The 22837-nt window shown below is 48.0% G+C and overlaps 2 non-coding genes across 2 annotated transcripts; one reads left to right on the top strand and one right to left on the bottom strand.

The window, feature by feature from the left end:
- The first annotated feature begins 570 nt into the window (after positions 1–570).
- LOC144122269 (U5 spliceosomal RNA) lies at positions 571–695 on the top strand. Its single transcript, XR_013312875.1, has one exon. It is a non-coding gene; the product is annotated as a U5 spliceosomal RNA (small nuclear RNA).
- A 20076-nt stretch (positions 696–20771) lies between these two features.
- On the bottom strand, positions 20772–20896 carry LOC144122261 (U5 spliceosomal RNA). The gene has a single exon (XR_013312868.1). It is a non-coding gene; the product is annotated as a U5 spliceosomal RNA (small nuclear RNA).
- Positions 20897–22837: the final 1941 nt, after the last annotated feature.

Raw genomic sequence — 22837 nt, 5'->3', positions numbered from 1 at the left:
CTGCTATCCTTTATTTCCGCTGCCCCAGCTCAGGTGCTTCAGTATCGACGGCAGATGCCGGGACTAGCAAAAATCTTTTTCTTCTTTTTTACTCTTATTTTAATAAAAAAAAACACTACCACCACCACCTACTTTCAGCACGCGGCAGCGAGCGTGGCTCGGCATGAGCCAGTAGGCAGGCCCGTGCACTTATCTTTTCTTGCTATCAGCAACAGCAGTAGCAGCAGTAGCAAAAATCTTTTCCTTCCTTTTTATTATTATTTTAATAAAACCGCTTACTACTACTACGCCCACATTTAAGGAGCACGTGAGAAAGTTCTACAATCGCCACTAGTGTTGGCGGCCATTGTTCACTTACAAAACCTCGAAAAGAAGCTGAAAAACAGAGTTTCAGAGTGCAGTTTGTTTAGAAGACCTGCCGTGCAGAATGCCTCTTGGTCGAAAATTTAGGCGAGCTGTGAATTTGCCAAAACCTGAGTTGGCAGTTTTACCCATCGCAAGCTTCGCCACTTGCTCTCCTTGCTGGGCCGCCGGGGATGCCGTCCGTCCGCTGGTGATGGTATCGGTTCATCGCTCAGGCCTCTTCTCACCCCACGTACTAATCTTTCGCCTTTTACTAAAGATTACCGTGGGAGGGGGCACTCCAATGAGCCTATAGGCCAATTTTTGAGAGGCTCTGCCCGTTTGGGCGGAGTCTAACTTATCAATCCAAAAAAAGAAAAGTATGTCATACCCCAAGCACACTGCAACGGTGCTGGCCCTTAAGACTCGGTTTAGATCCCTGTCGCGGCAGTTGGATTTGGAAGAGGGCGAAATTTTACAGGCCCGTGTACAGTGCTATGTCAGTGCAGTTTGGTTAACAAGACGAAGAACGCGCCGGTCGTGTCGAGAAATAGAATGCAATGCCATAATGCCATAATTTTAGTGAATGTATTCGGGAACATTGCCACCTCACTGACGTCAACCAGAGATGACATCACTGGAATTTACTCTGTACCTGTGATATCAGTTGTTCAAACCAACGTCGTCGCTTCGGCAGAACCCGCCGCGGTGGCTCAGTGGTTATAGCGCTCGGCTACTGATCCGCAGTTCCCGGGTTCGAACCCGATCACGACACCCCCCCACTCCCTTAACCTACCCGAGAGGATGGGGAGGCGGCTCTGCCCGGCTGCCAGGAACTATGGGTCCAACAGACCCTGCATGGTTCAGCGGACCTGCGCAGCGGTCATTACCAACGGGGTCCCGGAAGGAGGGACTCTGCCTTGCATTCTAAGGGCTGAGACCCACTAGGTACCTCTCCCCGAGCACCTCTCTGTATATAGAGATAAATGCTTGTCACCGCCACCACCGTTTCGATGGAGGCGGTACGCTAAGGCGCCCGTGTGCTCTGCGATGTCAGTGCGCGTTAAAGATCCCCAGGTGGTTCAAATTATTCCGGAGCCCTCCACTACGGCACCACTTTCTTCTTTTACTTCCGCTGCCCCAGCTCAGGTGCTTCAGTATCGATGGCAGATGCCGGGGCTAGCAAAAATCTTTTCCTTCCCTTTTACTATTATTTTTAATAAACCCACTACCACCACCACCCTCCTTTATCCCTTCCCTTACGGCGCGGTTCAGGTGTTCACCGATTGTGAGAAGATACTGCGCCATTTCCTTTGCCTAAAACCAATTTTCGCTTCGGCAGGCGTGGTTTTGCGCCGCGCGCCTATTTCCACCATGATGATGATGATGATAACAACTTTAATATTCCACCAGATAAGGAGGCCCTCTACTCCCCGACCCCGGTACGCAGGCCTAGAGGACGGGGGCGGGGACCTCCGCGATCACAAGCAGGCAAAGAGGTCTTGACTCTTCGCGGCTTCTGTCGCCAGACGGATGGCTTGTTGCTGTTGAGCAGAGACATCGCTCCGCAGCAGGGCTTCCCAGGCTTCTCTACAATTTATGTTTGCTTTAGCCCCTGGGGAGCTAGCTCGTTCCCAGATTATGTGGTCGAGAATCCCTCTCTTCCCACACTGCTCGCACTTATCGTTTTTCTACCATTAGTTAGTGATGACGTCATCGTTTTTCATTGCTTTATTTTCAGCTTATTAATGGATAAATTTATATTAATTAAACTAATTTCTTAATTCAGTACTACTTAATGGAGTTACGTCATTATTCAACAAGGCATATAAACACCACTAATTTATTTCTCATTATCATTAAAATTTTCCATTAATTTCCCCTAATGCTAGCTCTAGTGCCAGAAAGGAATCCCTGCCTGAAAGAGCAAGAACTTAAAAAAAGTTGCCTGTTTTAATAAACTACCCAAGGATAATGTACCAGTTTCTGTAGATAACACGCATATCCCACCCGGCTCACTTTATGGGCGCTGCACTCGCTCCAATCAACTTCTGGTGGACTGCTTGAAGCACTCCGGCACGGGTTCGCCTGGTATTGCACTGCCTCCGGGATCGGCGCGGGACATATTAGCGCGTGCGCGTCTTTACTTATCTTCTCTCTTGTATCTTTCGACTCTCCTACTTTCAGCACGTGGCAGCGGTTGTGGCTCAGCTTGAGCCAGTGTGCAGACCCGTGCACTTTTCGTTTCATTCTTCCAGATAGCAATAGCTGTGAAATCATCCGGCGGTGTTGAAACTTATTAATAATTATCAAGCATATGTTGATGGGTTATCTATAGCCAGATACAGCTGATGAAGACAGCAGCAATTTCTCCGTAAAGAAAGCCTTCTAGACATTGTCGCCACACTCAATCGGCTTTTAGCTTCTGGCGTGGCACCGCAGGTGCATGGCTTTTGACCATGATCCCATGAAAATACGTCCATGCCACAGGGTGATTCTTAGCTGCAGGACGATTCTTAGCTGCATTCTTTATTTGTATCCGTCTGTAGATTTGAAATTGTTTTGCGTCTTCGATATTTCGCAAACTAGTGGTGTATTTGTGCTGCTTATGCTGCTTCTGTCGATTGGCGCTTCGTTTTGTTTTAGTTTTAATTATAGCAGTAAAATGACGATTACGTGCTTTGGCTTATTGTTTATAGGTGGTGCTGTTTTCTGCGTGGCAGCGGCACGCGCATCCGCCTTGCGACTTCTCATTCAGCCAATCCTGGCAGCTGTTCAGCAGGCTGGTAGCGATCTATGCCCTTGTTTGTAAAAAAAGTTGTGGCTCCAATCCACGCAGTTAAGGTGGTTCGACAGCGAAGCTGTAAAACGTCAACTAATTATCCATTGCGATGTCACTTGAAAATTCACACACGTGGCTCTACAAAGAGTGAAACCAGAGACAAGTGAAATGTACTTGAGCTCTATGCTGTATGCCTGATTTCAAAGAAGATATGGTGTTTGCTTTCAATTTTTAGCCTGGCGTTTTTGCTTACGACAACTACATGAAAACGCAACAGTAATATTTACCGGGAAACACACGCGGCGAGAAGGAATGTGCTTCGCAGTGTTTGCAGGTGGCGTTTCCATACATTATACGGTTTGCACTTCATACGAGGGCTTCGAATGATGTAAACCCGCTTGGAAGCAACTGCAAACCTAATCTTTACCGGAGCGCGTAGTTGTAATTGTCGGCACCGCGCGTCGAAAATGGCCCTCATTTCTCGACTGAGAGGGAGAGCCGGAGGGTAGGATGGGGTCGTCTTTTTCTGTTGAAAAATAAACTATTTCACTCACTTCTCTTACGGCGCGGTTTGGGTGTCAACCGAGTTATGTGGCAACACAATTGTAAACTCCGCGCTCGAATCTCTGACCTCACCCAGCAAGCTGCTGAGTATGCTGCCCAGCTCGCTGACAATAAATAACTCGGTAGATAGATGCAACAGCGCAGCAAAACAGATGTCGAGCCGCAACACTTGGCGACTCTTTAAGAGTCTCATAGACCCTACACAAACACGCTAGGAAACCCAGAAACACCTCACTCGCGCGATACAGAACTTTCAAGGAAACACAGAGCAGCTAGCGAACGTCTTATGCTCACAATACCTCAATCAGGATCAAGACCCGCGCGGGCAGGATTCATAATAATAATAATAACAATAATAATAATAATAATAATAATAATAATAATAATAATAATAATAATAATAATAATAATAATAATAATAATAATAATAATAATAATAATAATAATAATAATAATAATAATAATAGGTTTTTGGGGAAAAGAAATGGCGCAGTATCTGTCTCATATATCGCTGGACACCTGAACCGCGTCGTAAGGTAAGGGATAAAGGAGGGATATAAAGAAGACAGGGAGAGAGAGGTGCCGTAATGGAGGGCTCCGGAAGAATTTCGACCACCTGGGGATCTTTAACGTGCACTGACATCGCACAGCACACGGGCGCCTTAGCGTTTTTCCTCCATAAAAACGCAGCCGCCGCGGTCGGGTTCGAACCCGGGAACTCCGGATCAGTAGCCGAGCGCCATAACCATTGAACCACCGCGGAGGGTGGGCAGGATTCAGCGGCTCTGGATCAGCGGCTCTTGTCAAAATGCGCAGGGGGACGGTGCCCGGGAGAGATAAGGTCACAGTCAAACTGTTGGCAAACCTTCCCAATTGGGCAAGCGAAACCCTATTTGAATATATCAACGCCATAAGGACCGGGGAAACTTCGTTGCCGCCCGATTGGAAGACATCATTGGTAACCTTTTTACCGAAGGCGGGGAAGCCGGTAAACACAGACAACCTCCGGCCCATCTCCCTCACGTCGTGCGTAGGGAAACTGATGGAAACGATGGTCCGTGCCCGCCTCTCGGAATATCTCGAGAGGAAGAACAACTTCGCCGACACCATTTTTGGCTTCCGACCTCAGAAGTCCGCACAAGACGTCTTTTTACAGCTTCATCACGAGGTTCTCAAACCAATAGAACACCCACACAATGACAAGATAGTCCTAACACTAGATCTTAAGGGTGCGTTTGACAATGTTAAACATGGCGTCATGCTAAAACATCTTAGCGAGACCAACTGTAATCCTCGCACATTCAACTACATCAAACATTTCTTAACATACCACTTGACCTATATACGCATAAAAGAGACCGAGTACGGCCCGTTTGAGATGGAAACGCGGCGCACACCACAAGGCGTTGTGTTGTCCCCACTTCTCTTTAATATTCTCATGATGAACCTCCGGGCACAGCTGGCGGGTGTCGGCGGTGTTCAGCATGCACTGTACGCCGATGACATCACCATGACAACTACGGGTAACATAGGAGAGATGGAGGAATGCCGGCAAGCAGCGGCGATCATAATCGACCCCTATGCTACGTACTGCGGTTTCCAGTGCTCCTCGTCCAAGTCTGAATTTGTGCATATTCGACATTCTCCGAAATGCGAAATCTCCGTTCAGCTTTTAGTCGCCAGCGGCCCCATCCGAGAAGCGTAGGAGCTACGAATACTCGGTCTCTTCTTTAATCAGTATCGAAGGCAGACATGACCCTTGCCAAACTCCGCAAAGTCGGCGACCAGGTGGGTCGAATGGTTCGCCGCGTTTCCAACAAGCGAGGAGGGTTGCGAAAGTAAGGATGCGGTGCTGCTCGCCCATGCCTTCGTACTTAGTCAAGTACTGTACTCGACTCCTTACCTACGCTTACGGAAACATGACGGAGATTGCTTGGAAGTTGTACTCCGCAAAATTTTTAAGAGAGCCTTCGACCTCCCAATCTCTATTTCCAACGCGCGACTACTCGCGTTGGGGGTGGTGAACACCTATCGGGAACTTCACGAGACTAATCTCGTTAACTAATACACGCGTCTCGCCTAGACCGTGTCCAGTCGCCGCCTCTTGGACCGGTTACATATCAAACGTGACCACAATACGTATGAACGGGTTCGAGTGCCCAAACTGTGGAGACGCGCCCTCTACGTTCGACCCCTTCCGACTAAGATGAACAAGGAGGACCATAATGGCCGGCGCAAGGCACGAGCGGATGCCCTGCACCGCCAATATGGCTCAAAGAAACACGTCTTCTACGTCGACATTGCAGCCCCCTACCACTCCAGGGGGAATGGTACACGGCTCCAGTCATACACGAAGGAAGACAGGTAGACGGCCTCTCTTTCAGAGCGCCCAGCTCAACTCATGCGGAGGAGGTAGCGATCGCCCTCGCAGCCTCCCATCGCGACTCTAAATTCATCCTCACTGGCTCTCGCGGAGCCTGTCGTAACTTTGAGTTCGGTTGGATCATTCTACTTGCTCACCAAATTCTTCGCCACAGTATTCGCGACTGCGATCCAACTCATCGCTCAATCATATGGGTCCCCGGCCACCAAGGCTTGCCAGGTTACGAATCCGCCCATGAGGCAGCCCGCGCACTCACTTACCGGGCACCAGGAGTCCCTTGGGAGGACCTTAACCCAGATCACAGCCCTCTTCTTTCTTTTAAAGATATTACTGAGCACTATCGTGCCGAACACCGGCGCTACCCAGTTCCTATGAAGGGACTGGATAAAGCTGGCGAACGAACTTTCCTCAGACTCTTTGCAAACACCCTGCTGTGCCCGGCGGTTCTCAAGCTCTTTGATTCTTCTTTGCACAGCCGTTGCTCATTCAGTGGGGAGGTAAACGACACCTTTCACCCGGAATGAGGGACTCCGCCTTGTATTGTAAGGGGCGGGACCCGCTACGGGCCTCTCCCCGAGCACCTCTCTGTATATACAGCTATTAAATGCGTTTCACCACCACCTCTCTTAAATACGAAGCTTAGGCGTCCTCCAACTATTTAAATCCTTTTTTTACTTTTGTATTATTTTAGCCAGTTATGCCGCTGCCGTTGTCATACATTATGCGGTTTGCACTTCACAGGAGGGCTTCGAATGACGTCAACCCCTTTCGAACCTGCTGCAAACCTAATGTTTACCGCAACGCGTCGGACGGTGTTCCCATTGTTCACACGTGCCTTATCATTCATCATGCGGTTTTGATGCTTGTTTTGTGGTTTATCTTTAGCCTAGTGTTTCTTTGCTGACGACGCCGACACCACGAAAATTTCCTTGGGTGGTAGAGGTATACAGCTTTGCGGCGCTGTCCGGTGGCTGAACTACTATACTTTATGTGCCATTTTCGCGATGCAAGTGTCGTCGTCAACGGGGCGGCGAAAGTCGGGCTCTGTCGTCGTCCAATTAACCTATCTCTTAGCGGCGACTGCGCCGAATGGATTGTGCTTGTTTTCTGCTTTATGCATTTTCTTTGTGATAATAAATGTTATTTTGCGTAAGTGCAGGCTGAATTCTGCTTGCTTCATATCGATGACTAACTCTTCATTTTCCTCATATTCCGATCGTTCGTTCTGCGCTTCTTGATTCCCGCTTTGAGGCTGCTGCCATGAACGTGCGTCTGAGCCGGTTGAATTAGGAGATCCAGAGAGTCGCTTATGACCGCATCGGCAGCTTCATGTTGCTGAAGACGAAGATGATAAGATGGACAAATGTGTCGCTAAGGAAACGTTAAACAGCGAAAGCAGCTCGGAACCTCATAGCGCCGCGCCCAGCATGAACAGAAGCAGCTGAATGTGGCGTCACTTTTGACGCAAATTCAGTGTTTTATTTCCGTGTAAACCATTGCAGCGAGCTATGGAAAGATTAATTAAAGACGTAATGTGAAGCGAGCAGTGTGGGTGAGGGAACAAACGCGGGTTAATAGCATCCTAGTTGAAATCAAGAGAAGAAATGGGCTCGGGCAGGACATGTGATGGGAAGGCAAGATAACTGATGGTCCTTAAGGGTAACGGAGGGGATTCCAAGAGAAAGTAAGCGTAGCAAGGGGAGGCAGAAAGTTAGGTGGGCGGATGAGATCAAGGAGTTTGCCGGCATAAGATGGCCGCAGCTGGCATAGGACATGGTTAATTGGATAGAGGCCTTTGCCCGGCAGTGGGTATAGTCAGGGTGATGATGATGATGGAAGCTACCATCCACATTAGAATCCGCCGGTAACAACCTTCCGAGCAGATTCAGCTATCCCTGTTGCGTAAAATGCGACACAGTAACCGAGACATTCCCAAAAGGAACGGACAGAAGGTTCTGCGGAATGCAACACGTGCCCTGAGAGCAATCGACTACAGGGGACAAAAGTCTCCAGGATGCAGAAAAACCCGATCTATAAGTCCATAGGTGTCCCACCAGCCAATGAACATTAGCTTTCACTGCACCACACTGGAGAGTGTGAGTCCGCCTATTACTTCCGCAAAGCTTTGCTTTAATCAACTGTCTAATAACGGGGCTATCGGATGTTGTTCCCGGTATACATTCAGGAAAGTTTTGTCCTCAGTAGTTTACGTATGGAAATGTGCACACACCGAACACACCGCTTCTTGGCGCAGCGGCAGCATCGTCGGACCGTGTGAGAGAGGGCAGTTCTCGGCGTGCGCTCACCGCCTTCGCTTTGCTGTCACGGTGAGCTTTACCTAAACCAACTCAGCTGCAAGTGGAAAATGTTTGACACGCACATATAACCCACGCTGTGCACAGACGCTCGCAAAAGCCGGGCGGCGACAATGCTGAACCACTGCTGCTGCCTTCCTGTAAGCGAAAATGTTCCTGCATACACTTTGTTTCATCGCTATAGGCGGGCTGGCTGGTTCACAAGACCGAGAGAGGGCGATAGAATTACAGTGAAGCAAATATGACGCGTCCTGTTCGAATAGAGAAAAAAAGTAAACGCATTTACTTATTATCCTCATCATCATAATAGATTTCCTTTTTATGTTTAGTTTCATTACTAAGCTAGCAGTTCTTGTATATATATATATATATATATATATATATATATATATATATAGCCTACGTCAGCTTTTAAATTCGTGCCGCTGGTAATAGGTTTTGCCTCCTTCTTAGGCGACCCCGTGCACGGACCTTTACTTAGGGGCTTCTGTCTGTGGCTAGGCAGCGGAAGCTACGGAGGCGAGGAGCCAGGCTTCCACAAGTGCGCTCTTATCACGCGCTCGTAGCTTCCCCTCCGTAGCCCCAGAAATTTTCCGCCGAGTATAGCGACACCGCTGTGCTTAGTTTAGTTCGAATTTCGGTGCCAATAAACAGTTTTAGAACAGCGTATTTGCGCTTAATTCCGCTCCACTCAGCCGGCAAACGGGAGCGCTACTGCGCATGTGCCAAATGCTCAGACGGGAGCGCGCGAGCGGACCGGCACTTCCGCTCCGCTCGTACGAAGTGCTAGCGGAGCGCGGAACGGTGCGACGAGCGCGGCTCACGCAAATCCTTCTGGTCTCGCGCTTGCACGCTAGTTCAACATGGCGGCCGGTTCTACAGATGTCGCATGTATCGCAACACCTGCAGAACGGACAGGCGTCTCTAGGCGTAAACCTAGAAGGAAGAGGTTGCGCGCTAATGAAGATTTGTGACTTTTGCGCGTAGTGATTTCGGCAAACCCATTCAACAACCTCTGCGTTTGGGAGCAAATGCGCAGAAATAAGAAAATTAACAAACGTCTGTCCAAAAACAACGTATGTCTTTCACTTCAAATGTTATAAAATGTTCACGAGCAAAAATATTTATTTGAAGTGCGGCGGAAAAATAAAGCTGTTTTTTTTATTGTCTCGTTCCACTTTTTATCACCAAGGAGCTCCTCGTGCAGTTCGCCTGTCTGCCTCCGTTTAGCAAACAGCTGTTTTACAGTGAACGCTTTGGTAAGGCTGAGCGGGTACCGTGAGCGGAGGGCACAAATACGCTCTGCTAAAACTGTCTATTTTTGGAGACTGTGTCGGGCGCATACATCAGGATGCGTCTGTGTGGCTGATGCGCGTGGTGCGACCGGGCCGTCATCACTTCGCGGGAAATATACCCCACATTTTCCAAGTATCGTGTGCTCGTCTTGTTCCTGTAATGCTGTTGTCCCTTGCTCCCCGGCTCAGCATGATAACCGGAACAAGACGAACACAAGATTATTGCAATGTGTGCTGGGTGATGTCATAAGTGGCCCACGACAGGCTATCATCGAAAGCAGCGGATGGAACGGCTGAAGACACCTCAACCAATGCGCCTGGCAAGGAACATCTCCGAATCGTGAAGGCCTTCCAGTCAGAAGTTCGAGCTCTTCCTGCGAGCGTCACAACTGGAAGACAAACCGAAAAACGAAGATTCGATAGTTGCGCTCCTGCTAAGCATCGCCGGTGACGAGGCACTCGCCGCATGCAGCAATTTCAAGTTCGAGCGAGGAGAGCACGGATGAACACTTCTTGATGCGGAGTTAAAACAGCGCGGAAAACACACGAAGACGGAACAAACACGACGACACGAGCGATGACTTTCAACTGGTGATTTATTACGCACATGTGTACATATACTATTCCCGCCAAACACTAAACAGAACAAAAAATACTCAACAAACACTGCGTCATCACTGAACATCTTAAATCTACCTTGCTGCAAATGCATGCTCCAAACAGGTGATTTCGTGGTTAGCCAATGATAATGAGGGCTAGCTAATGCATGCTGCACCCCCCCTTCTCAATGCTATATGCCTCTACTAGTTCCCTTACTATCTGATCTTTATGTTTGAACGTGACGGATATCTGATGAAGAAATTGGATCACGTGTGCTTAGGTTGCCTGCAGTGCAGCACCAAATTCGAACCGGCTGCCCTGTCCATAGCATTGTGATGCTCCCTCAGCCGTTCGTTAAGACAACGCCCAGTCTGGCCAACATACCACCCACCGCATGAAAGGGGGATCTTGTATACTACACCTTCGACGCACTCAACCCTCCTCTCTACGTGTGCTGTGGTACAACCACCACCAATCCTCCTTCCTAGTAGGGACTCTCGCTTCCGCTGCACAGCTCGGCAAATGTTGCTTAACTTTCTGCGAGACGAAAATACAACATCAACTTGAAATTTTCGCCCCACTTTCTTCAGACGGTGTGATAATGCGTGGACATAAGGGATGACAGCAATCTTCCGGCACTTCGAGACTTCATCTTCTTGAGGAGACTTCATCTTCGTCTATAACTGAGGACAATGACGAAGTGCGCTTCCTAAATGTTTGCGGTGTATCTGTTGATGCTTTCCTGTTGATGTACCTCCGGTCCGCCATTGTTGCATGGAATGACAGTGAGTTTATGCAGTGTTCCGGGATATGCATTGGGTCTCGCGTGGCTCCGCTGCTAAGTGAGTTGTTCCTTAGCAGAATTGACAAAGCAATTGCAGGAGAGTTACCGGTTGCTGTACTGAAAGTACACAGATACGTAGACGATTACCCCATTTTTGTTGAAAACGAAGGATGCACGCAGGATGTCGTGACGACATTTGTCAGAAATGGTCAAGGACTTGCTTTCACCACGGAGGTCGTTAACCAAGGTAGGATATAATTCTTGGATGTGGAGCTGAGACTTGAGCCCGGACATGTTTGCTGGCTGTATTCGCCTCGTTCCGTCACGCCTTTACTCAGCTTTCAGTCTATTCATTCTAAGCTGGTAAAGGATGGCATCGTCCTGTCTTGTGTTCGCGCCGCCCTCAACAAGTCGTGTGTCCATATCATTGAAGAAGGTGTGCAAGGCCAGATATCTAGGCTTAAGGACGCTGGCTTTCCTGAGGCAACTATCGGAAGGTTATGCGAAAGGCTGATGTGCCAAAATCAAATCGCAGCATAAGCGTGTTCCTCAAGAACATGGTCTCGAAGCGCCGGAAGATTGCTGTCATCCCTTACGTCCACGCATTATCACAGCGTCTGAATAAAGTGGGGCGAAAATTTCAAGTTGATGTATTTTCGTCTCGCAGAAAATTAAGCAACATTTGCCGAGCTGTGCAGCGGAAGCGAGAGTCCCTACTAAGAAGTAGGATTGGTGGTGGTTGTACCACAGCACACGTAGAGAGGAGGGTTGAGTACGTCGAAGGTGTAGTACACAAGATCCCCCTTTCATGCGGTGGGTGGTATGTTGGCCAGACTGGGCGATGTCTTAACGAACGGCTGAGGGAGCATCACAATTCTTTGGACATGGCAGCCGGTTCGAATTTGGCGCTGCACTGCAGGTATCCTAAGCACACGTGATCCAATTTCTTCATCAGACGTCCGTCATCTTCAAACGTAAAGATCAGATAGTAAGGGAACTAATAGAGGAATATCACATTGACAAGGGGGGTGCAGCATGCATTAGCAAGCCCTCATTATCATTGGCTAACCACGAAATCACCTGTTTGGAGCATGCATTTGCAGCAAGGTAGATTTAAGATGTTCAGTGATGACGCAGTGTTTGTTGAGTATTTTTTGTTCTGTTTAGTGTTTGGCGGGAATAGTATGTACACATGTGCGTAATAAATCACCAGTTGAAAGTCATCGCTCGTGTCGTCGCGTTTGTTCCGTCTTCGTGTGTTTTCCGCGCTGTTTTAACTCCGCATCAAGAAGTGTTCATCCGTGCTCTCCTCGCTCGAACTTGAAATTGCTGCATGCGGCGAGTGCCTCGTCACCGGCGATGCTTAGCAGGAGCGCAACTATCAAATCTTCGTTTTTCGGTTTGTCTTCCAGTTGTGACGCTCGCAGGAAGAGCTCGAACTTCTGACTGGAAGGCCTTCACGATTCGGAGATGTTCCTTGCCAGGCGCATTGGTTGAGGTGTCTTCAGCCTTTCCGTCCGCTGCTTTCGATGATAGCCTGTCGTGGGACAACAGCATTACAGGAACAAGACGAGCACACGATACTTGGAAAGTGTGGGGTGTATTTCCCGCGAAATGATGACGGCCCGGTCGCACCACGCGCATCAGCCACACAGACGCATCGTGATGTATGCGCCCGACACAGTCTCCAAAAATAGGCAGTTTTAGCAGAGCGTATTTGTGCCCTCCGCTCACGGTACCCGCTCAGCCTTACCAAAGCGTTCACTGTAAAACAGCTGTTTAGCTAAACGGAGGCAGACAGGCGAACTGCACGAGGAGCTCCTTGGTGATAAAAAGTGGAACCAGACAATAAAAAAAAACACCTTTATTTTTCCGCCGCACTTCAAATAAATATTTTTGCTCGTGAACATCTTATAACATTTGAAGTGAAAGACATACGTTGTTTTTGGACAGACGTTTGTTAATTTTCTTATTTCTGCGCATTTGCTCCCAAACGCAGAGGTTGTTGAATGGGTTTGCCGAAATCACCTCGCGCAAAAGTCACAAATCTTCATCAGCGCGCAACCTCTTCCTTCTAGGTTTACGCCTAGAGACGCCTGTCCGTTCTGCAGGTGTTGCGATACATGCGACATCTGTAGAACCGGCCGCCATGTTGAACTAGCGTGCAAGCGCGAGACCAGAAGGATTTGCGTGAGCCGCGCTCCTCGCACCGTTCCGCGCTCCGCTAGCACTGCGTACGAGCGGAGCGGAAGTGCCGGTCCGCTCGCGCGCTCCCGTCTGAGCATTTGGCACATGCGCAGTAGCGCTCCCGTTTTCCGGCTGAGTGGAGCGGAATTAAGCGCAAATACGCTGTTCTAAAACTGTTTATTGGCACCGAAATTCGAACTAAACTAAGCACAGCGGTGTCACTATACTCGGCGGAAAATTTCTGTGGCTACGGAAGGGAAGCTACGAGCGCGTGATAAGAGCGCACTTGTGGAAGCCTCGCTCCTCGCCTCCGTAGCTTCCGCTGCATAGCCACAGACAGAAGCCCCTAAGTAAAGGTACGTGCACGTGGTCGCCTAAGAAGGAGCCAAAACCTATTACCAGCGGCACGAATTTAAAAGCTGACGTAGGCTATATATATATATATATATATATATATATATATATATATATATATATATATATATATATATATATATATATACAAGAACTGCTAGCTTAGTAATGAAACTTAACATAAAAAGGAAATCTATTATGATGATGAGGATAATAAGTAAATGCGTTTACTTTTTTTCTCTATTCGAACAGGACGCGTCATATTTGCTTCACTGTAACTCTATCGCCCTCTCTCGGTCTTGTGAACCAGCCAGCCCGCCTATAGCGATGAAACAAAGTGTATGCAGGAACATTTTCGCTTACAGGAAGGCAGCAGCAGTGGTTCAGCATTGTCGCCGCCCGGCTTTTGCGAGCGTCTGTGCACAGCGTGGGTTATATGTGCGTGTCAAACATTTTCCACTTGCAGCTGAGTTGGTTTAGGTAAAGCTCACCGTGACAGCAAAGCGAAGGCGGTGAGCGCACGCCGAGAACTGCCCTCTCTCACACGGTCCGACGATGCTGCCGCTGCGCCAAGAGGCGGTGTGTTCGGTGTGTGCACATTTCCATACGTAAACTACTGAGGACAAAACTTTCCTGAATGTATACCGGGAACAACATCCGATAGCCCCGTTATTAGACAGTTGATTAAAGCAAAGCTTTGCGGAAGTAATAGGCGGACTCACACTCTCCAGTGTGGTGCAGTGAAAGCTAATGTTCATTGGCTGGTGGGACACCTATGGACCTATAGATCGGGTTTTTCTGCATCCTGGAGACTTTTGTCCCCTATAGTCGATTGCTCTCAGGGCACGTGTTGCATTCCGCAGAACCTTCTGTCCGTTCCTTTTGGGAATGTCTCGGTTACTGTGTCGCATTTTACGCAACAGGGATAGCTGAATCTGGTCGGGAGGTTGTTACCGGCGGATTCTAATGTGGATGGTAGCTTCCATCATCATCATCACCCTGACTACACCCACTGCCGGGCAAAGGCCTCTATCCAATTAACCATGTCCTATGCCAGCTGCGGCCATCTTATGCCGGCAAACTCCTTGATCTCATCCGCCCACCTAACTTTCTGCCTCCCCTTGCTACGCTTACTTTCTCTTGGAATCCCCTCCGTTACCCTTAAGGACCATCAGTTATCTTGCCTTCGCATCACATGTCCTGCCCGAGCCCATTTCTTCTCTTGATTTCAACTAGGATGCTATTAACCCGCGTTTGTTCCCTCACCCACACTGCTCGCTTCACATTACGTCTTTAATTAATCTTTCCATAGCTCGCTGCAATGGTTTACACGGAAATAAAACACTGAATTTGCGTCAAAAGTGACGCCACATTCAGCTGCTTCTGTTCATGCTGGGCGCGGCGCTATGAGGTTCCGAGCTGCTTTCGCTGTTTAACGTTTCCTTAGCGACACATTTGTCCATCTTATCATCTTCGTCTTCAGCAACATGAAGCTGCCGATGCGGTCATAAGCGACTCTCTGGATCTCCTAATTCAACCGGCTCAGACGCACGTTCATGGCAGCAGCCTCAAAGCGGGAATCAAGAAGCGCAGAACGAACGATCGGAATATGAGGAAAACGAAGAGTTAGTCATCGATATGAAGCAAGCAGAATTCAGCGTGCACTTACGCAAAATAACATTTATTATCACAGAGAGAATGCATAAAGCAGAAAACAAGCACAATCCATTCGGCGCAGTCGCCGCTAAGAGATAGGTTAATTGGACGACGACAGAGCCCGACTTTCGCCGCCCCGTTGACGACGACACTTGCATCGCGAAAATGGCACATAAAGTATAGTAGTTCAGCCACCGGACAGCGCCGCAAAGCTGTATACCTCTACCACCCAAGGAAATTTTCGTGGTGTCGGCGTCGTCAGCAAAGAAACACTAGGCTAAAGATAAACCACAAAACAAGCATCAAAACCGCATGATGAATGATAAGGCACGTGTGAACAATGGGAACGCCGTCCGACGCGTTGCGGTAAACATTAGGTTTGCAGCAGGTTCGAAAGGGGTTGACGTCATTCGAAGCCCTCCTGTGAAGTGCAAACCGCATAATGTATGACAACGGCAGCGGCATAACTGGCTAAAATAATACAAAAGTAAAAAAAAGGATTTAAATAGTTGGAGGACGCCTAAGCTTCGTATTTAAGAGAGGTGGTGGTGAAACGCATTTAATAGCTGTATATACAGAGAGGTGCTCGGGCAGAGGCCCGTAGCGGGTCCCGCCCCTTACAATACAAGGCGGAGTCCCTCATTCCGGGTGAAAGGTGTCGTTTACCTCCCCACTGAATGAGCAACGGCTGTCAAAAGAAGAATCAAAGAGCTTGAGAACCGCCGGGCACAGCAGGGTGTTTGCAAAGAGTCTGAGGAAAGTTCGTTCGCCAGCTTTATCCAGTCCCTTCATAGGAACTGGGTAGCGCCGGTGTTCGGCACGATAGTGCTCAGTAATATCTTTAAAAGAAAGAAGAGGGCTGTGATCTGGGTTAAGGTCCTCCCAAGGGACTCCTGGTGCCCGGTAAGTGAGTGCGCGGGCTGCCTCATGGGCGGATTCGTAACCTGGCAAGCCTTGGTGGCCGGGGACCCATATGATTGAGCGATGAGTTGGATCGCAGTCGCGAATACTGTGGCGAAGAATTTGGTGAGCAAGTGGAATGATCCAACCGAACTCAAAGTTACGACAGGCTCCGCGAGAGCCAGTGAGGATGAATTTAGAGTCGCGATGGGAGGCTGCCAGGCGATCGCTACCGCCTCCGCATGAGTTGAGCTGGGCGCTCTGAAAGAGAGGCCGTCTACCTGTTTTCCTTCGTGTATGACTGCATCCGTGTACTATTCCCCCTGGAGTGGTAGGGGCCTGCAATGTCGACGTAGAAGTGTTTCTTTGAGCCATATTGGCGGTGCAGGGCATCCGCCCGCGCCTGGCGCCGGCCATTATGATCATCTTTGTTCAACCTAGTCGGAAGGGGTCGAACGCAGAGGGCGCGTCTCCACAGTTAGGGCACCCTAACCCGTTCAATCGTATTGTGGTCACTTTTGATATGTAACCGGTCCAAGAGGCGGTGACCGGACACGGTCTAGGCGAGACGCGTGTATTGGTTAACGAGATTCGTCTCGTGAAGTTCCCGATAGGTGTTCACCACCCCCGACGCGAGTAGTCGCGCGTTGGAAATGGAGATCTTGAGGTCGAAGGCTCTCTTGAAAATTTCGCGGAGTACAACTTTCAACCAATCTTTGTCATGTTTCCGTAAGCGTAGGTAAGGAGTCAAGTACAGTACTCGGCTAGTTACGAAGGCATGGGCGAACCGCACCGCATCCTTACTTCGTAACCCTCCTCGCTTGTTGGAAACGCGGCGAACCATTCGGCCCACCTGGTCGCCGACTTTGCGGAGTTTGGCAAGGGTCATGTCTGCCTTCGATGCTGATTAAAGAAGAGACCGAGTATTCGGAGCTCCTGCGCTTCACGGATGGGGCTGCTGGCGAGAGAGAGCTGAACGGAGATTTTGCATTTCGGAGAATGTCGAATATGCACAAATTCAGACTTGGACGGGGAGCACTGAAGGCCGCAAAACGTAGCATAGTGGTCGACTATGATCGCCGCTGCTTGCCGGAATTCCTCCATCTCTCCTATGTTACCCGTAGTAGCCCAGATGATGATGTCATCGGCGTACAGTGCATGCTGAACACCGCCGACACCCGCCAGCTGTGCCGGGGGGTGCATCATGGAAATATTAAAGAGAAGCGGGGACAGCACAGCGCCTTGTGGTGTGCCCCGCGTTCCCATCTCAAACGGGCCGTACTCGGTCTCTTGTATGCGTATATAGGCCAAGCGGTCTGTTAAGAAATGTGTGATGTAGTTGAATGTGCGAGGACCACAGTTGTCTCGCTAAGATGTTTTAGTATGACGCCATGTTTAACATTGTCAAACGCACACTTAGGATAGAGTGCTAGGATTATCTTTTCATTGTGTGGGTGTTCTGTGGGTTTGAGAACCTCGCGATGAAGCTGTAAAAAGACGTCTTGTGCGGAATCCTGAGGTCGGAAGCCGAAAATGGTGCCGGCGAAGGTGTTCTTGCTCTCGATATATTCCGAGAGGCGGTCACCGACCATCGTTTCCAACAGTCTTCCTACGCATGAAGTGAGGGAGATGGGCCGGAGGTTGTCAGTGTTTACCGGTTTCCCCGCCTTCGGGATAAAGGTTACCAATGATGTCTTCCAATCGGGTGGCAACGAAGTGTGCCCGGTCCAAATGGCGTTGATATATTCAACTAGAGTGCTGTGCGATGTCAGTGCACGTTAAAGATCCCCAGGTGGTCGAAATTCTTCCGGAGCCGTCCACTACGCCACATCTCTCTCCCTGTCTTCTTTCACTCCCTCCTTTATCCCTTCCCTTACGACGCGGTCCAGGTGTCCAACGATATATGAGACCGATACTGCGCCATTTCCTTTCCCCAAAAACCAATTATTATTATTATTATTATTATTATTATTATTATTATTATTATTATTATTATTATTATTATTATTATTATTATTATTATTATTAATTTTATTATTAGTATTAATATTATTATTATTATTATTATTATTATTATTATTATTATTATTATTATTATTATTATTATTATTATTATTATTATTATTATTATTATTATTATTAATTTTATTATTAATATTAATATTATTATTATTATTATTATTAATATTATTATTATTATTATTATTATTATGAATCCTGCCCGAGTGGGTCTTGATCCTGATTGAGGTATTGTGAGCGTAAGACGTTCGCTAGCTGCTCTGTGTTTCCTTGAACGCTGTGTATCGCGCGAGTGAGGTGTTTCTGGGTTTCCGAGCGTGTTTGTGTATAGGGGCTATTAGACTCCTAAAGAGACGCCAAGTGTTGCGGCTTGACATCTGTCTTGCTGCACTATTGCATCTGTCTACCCAGTTATTGTCAGCGAGCTGGGCAGCATACTCGGCAGCTTACTAGGTGAGGTCAGAGATGCGAGCGCGGAGTGTACGATTGCGTTGCCACATAACTCGGTGGACACCCAAACCGCGCCGTAAGGGAAGTGAGTGAAAGAGTTTATTCTCCAACAGAAAAAGACGACCCCATCCTACCCTCCGGCTGTCCCTCCCCATTGAGAGATGAGGGCCATTTTCGACGCGCGATGCCGACAAAACAACCACGTGCTCCGGTAAACATCAGGTTTGCAGTTGCTTCCAAACGGGTTATGTCATTCGAAGCCCTCGTATGAAGTGCAAACCGCATAATGTATGGTAACGCCACCTGCAAACACTGCGAAGCACATTCCTTCTCCCCGCGTGTGTTTCCCGGTAAATATTACGGTTGCGTTTTCATGTAGTTGTCGTAAGCAAAAACGTCAGGCTAAAAACTGAAAGCACACACCATATCTTCTTTGAAATCAGGCATACAGCATAGAACTCAAGTTTTTATCACTTGTCTATGGTTTCACTCTTTGTAGAGTCACGTGTGTGAATTCTGAAGTGACATCGCAATGAATAATTAGTTGACGTTTTACAGTTTCGCTGTCGAACCACCTTAACATCGTGGATTGGAGCCACAACTTTTTTACAAACAAGGACATAGATCGCTACCAACCTGCTGAACAGCTGCCAGGATTGGCTGAACGAGAAGTCGCAAGGCGGATGCGCGTGCCGCTGCCATGCAGAAAACAGCACCACCTATAAACAATAAGCCAAAGCACGTAATCGTCATTTTACTGCTTTAATTAAAACAAAAACAAAACGAAGCGCGAATCGACAGGAGCAGCATAAGCAGCACAAATACAACACTAGTTTGCGAAAAATCGAAGACGCAACACAATTCCAATTCTACAGTCGGATACAAATAAGGAATGCAGCTAAGAATCGTCCTCAAATGAGGCTCTCCACCCTGTGGCATGGACGTATTTTCATGGGATCATGGTCAAAAGCCATCCACCTGCGGTTCCACGCCAGAAGCTAAAAGCCGATTGAGTACGGCGACAATGGCTTGAAGGCTTTCTTTACGGAGGAATTGCCGCTGTCTTTTTCAGCTGTATCTGGCTATAGATAACCAATCAACATATGCTTGATAATTAATAATAAATTTCAACACCGCGGGATGATTTCACGGCTATTGCTATCTGGAAGAATGAAACGAAAAGTGCACGGGCCTGCCCACTGGCTCAAGCTGAGCCACAACCGCTGCCACGTGCTGAAAGTAGGAGAGTCGAAAGATACAAGAGGGAAGATAAGTAAAGACGCGCGCGCGCTAACAAGTCCCGCGCCGATCCCGGAGGAAGTGCAAGGAGGGAGTAAAAGAAGAAAGTGGTGCCGTAGTGGAGGGCTCCGGAATAATTTGGACCACCTGGGGATCTTTAACGCGCACTGACATCGCACAGCACACGGATGCCTTAGCGTTTCGCCTCCATCGAAACGGTGGTGGCGGTGACAAGCATTTATCTCTATATACAGAGAGGTGCTCCGGGAGAGGCCCCTAGTGGGTCTCACCCCTTATAATGCAAGGCAGAGTCCCTCCTTCTCGGACCCCGTTGGTAATGACCGCTGCGCAGGTCCGCCGAACCATGCAGGGTCTGTTGGACCGATAGTTCCTGGCAGCCGGGCAGAGCCGCCTCCCAATCCTCTCGGGTAGTTTAAGGGGGTGGGGGGTGTCGTGATCGGGCTCAAACCCGGCAACTGCGGATCAGTAGCCGAGCGCTCTAACCACTGAGCTGCCGCGGCGGCTTCTGCCGAAGCGACGACGTTCTTTTGAACAACAGATATCACAGGTGCAGAGTAAATTCCAGTGATATTATCTCCGGTTGACGTCAGTGAGGCGGCAATGTTCCCGAATAGATTCACCAAAATTATGGCATTACATTCTTCTTCGCTTTCTTCGTCTAGTAAACCAAACAGCTAACGCTCGGTACTTCAACCTCTTCTATACAGTGGCGGCCTTTTTTAACGTGCACTGACATCGCACTGTACACGGGCCTGTAAAATTTCGCCCTCATCCAAATCCAACTGCCGCGACCGGGATCGAAACCGCGTCTTAAGGGCCAGCACCGTTGTAGTGTGTTCGGGGTATGACATACTTTTCTTTCTTTGGATTGATAAGTTAGGCTCCGCCCAAACGGGCAGAGCCTCTCAAAAATTGGCCTATAGGCTCATTGGAGTGCCCCTTCCCACGGTAATCTTTAGTAAAAGGCGAAAGATTAGTACGAGGTGTGAGAAGAGGCCTGAGCGATGAACCGATACCATCACCAGCGGACGGACGGCATCCCAGGCGGCCCAGCAAGGCGAGCAAGTGGCGAAGCTTGCGATGGGTAAAAATGCCAACTCAGTTTTTGGCAAATTCACAGCTGGCCTAAATTTTCGACCAATAGGCATTCTGCACGGCAGGTCTTCTAAACAAACTGCACTCTGAAACTGTTTTTCAGCTTCTTTTCGAGATTTTGTTAGTGAACAATGGCCGCCAACACTAGTGGCGATTGTAGAACTTTCTCACGTGCTCCTTAAATGTGGGCGTAGTAGTAGTAAGTGGTTTTATTAAAATAATAATAAGAAGGAAGGAAAAGATTTTTGCTACTGCTGCTACTGCTGTTGCTGATAGGAAGAAAAGATAAGTGCACGGGCCTGCCTACTGGCTCATGCCGAGCCACGCTCGCTGCCGCGTGCTGAAAGTAGGTGGGGGTGGTAGTGGTTTTTTTTATTAAAATAACAGTAAAAAGGAAGAAAAAGATTTTTGCTAGCCCCGGCATCTGCGATCGATACTCATAAGATACTGGGCTACGATACTGGGATCGATATTGGGCTACGCAAGGATGCCTGGGGGACATGGAGACCAGCCTGCAAACGGCCGCCAGCATAGTGGACCGCTATGCCCGGGACTGTGGCCTGCAATGCTCCCCGCAGAAATCGGAATTCGTGCATCTGCGCCCCTCGCGCACCTGCTCGACATAGGATAGGAAAACTTCAGATATGTTAAAATTAGAGTATAATTCAGAAAAATAAATTTCATATTTACAAAAGTACACTTTTAATACATTGACAAGATGCTAAAATGGCATACATATTTTTTTCACGTGTTTCGAACGTGTTCGAAACACGCTTTAATTGGCGTGTACATCAGAAGAATTAATTCCATATTACGAAAGTACACCTTTAATACGTTGACAAGATGCTAAAACCGCATACATACTTTTCACGTGTTTGAAACCTGCTCGAAACATGATTTAAGAGGTATACTTCGAATGAATTAATTTCATATTTACGAAAGAACACTTTTAAAACATTGACAAGATGCTGAGGCCACATATGTATTTTTTCATGTGTTTCAAACATGCTTCAAGGGACGTATACTTCAGATGAATGAAATTCATATTTGCGAAAATACACATTTAATACACTGACAAGATGCTAAAACCGCATTCAAATTTTTTCACGTATTCGAAATGTGCTCGAAGCGTGCTTTAGTTGACGTATCTTTCGCAAATTTTAAGAATATATTTCAAATACCATGCATAAAATTTCAGGAACCTATTTCCGGCATGTTTTAGTGCATGCATTCGTGAAAAAAAATATGTTTACAATACATTATAAATATCCCGAAGCATATTCCAAACGTATTAGTTTTCGCTAAGGGATGTGTACTATGTGTGCATATATATTCGCGAAGTTCAGGGGTAGCGGGTTTGGATCCCATCTGCGGCATGTCTGTTTCTTCTGTTGCTTTATAATTTTTTTAAGCGTCACATTAATCAATTGTTATTCTCCCGTTCATCAGCACTACAAATGTTAAAAAAAAAAAGAAACATTCCTCTATGCACCTTGGTTTCAGTAACTGTTAACTTCCTTCCGTCAATCCTGTGTGCAAGCCGTCGCGGTGACTCAGTGGTTATGGTGCTCGCCTGCTGACACGAAAGACGGGGGTTCGATCCCGGCCGCGGCGGTCGAATTTCGATGGAGGCGAAATTCTAGAGGCCCGTGTACTGTGCGATGTCAGTGCACGTTCAAGAACCGCAGGTGGTCGAAATTCCGGAGCCCTCCACTACGGCGTCCCCATAGCCTGAGTCGCTTTGGGACGCTAAATCCCACAAAACCAGCCAAGCAACCAATCTTGTTTGCGCTGGGGAGTATACTAAGGCTAAATGCTGTCACTTTTTTAACTTAAAATACGAAAATTTAA

The sequence above is a fragment of the Amblyomma americanum genome, chromosome 2 (genome assembly GCF_052857255.1).
Source record: "Amblyomma americanum isolate KBUSLIRL-KWMA chromosome 2, ASM5285725v1, whole genome shotgun sequence".
Taxonomy (NCBI): Eukaryota; Metazoa; Arthropoda; class Arachnida; order Ixodida; family Ixodidae; genus Amblyomma; species Amblyomma americanum.
The sequence above is the reverse complement of the archived record's forward strand: the minus strand, read 5'-3'. Positions and strand labels throughout refer to the sequence as shown.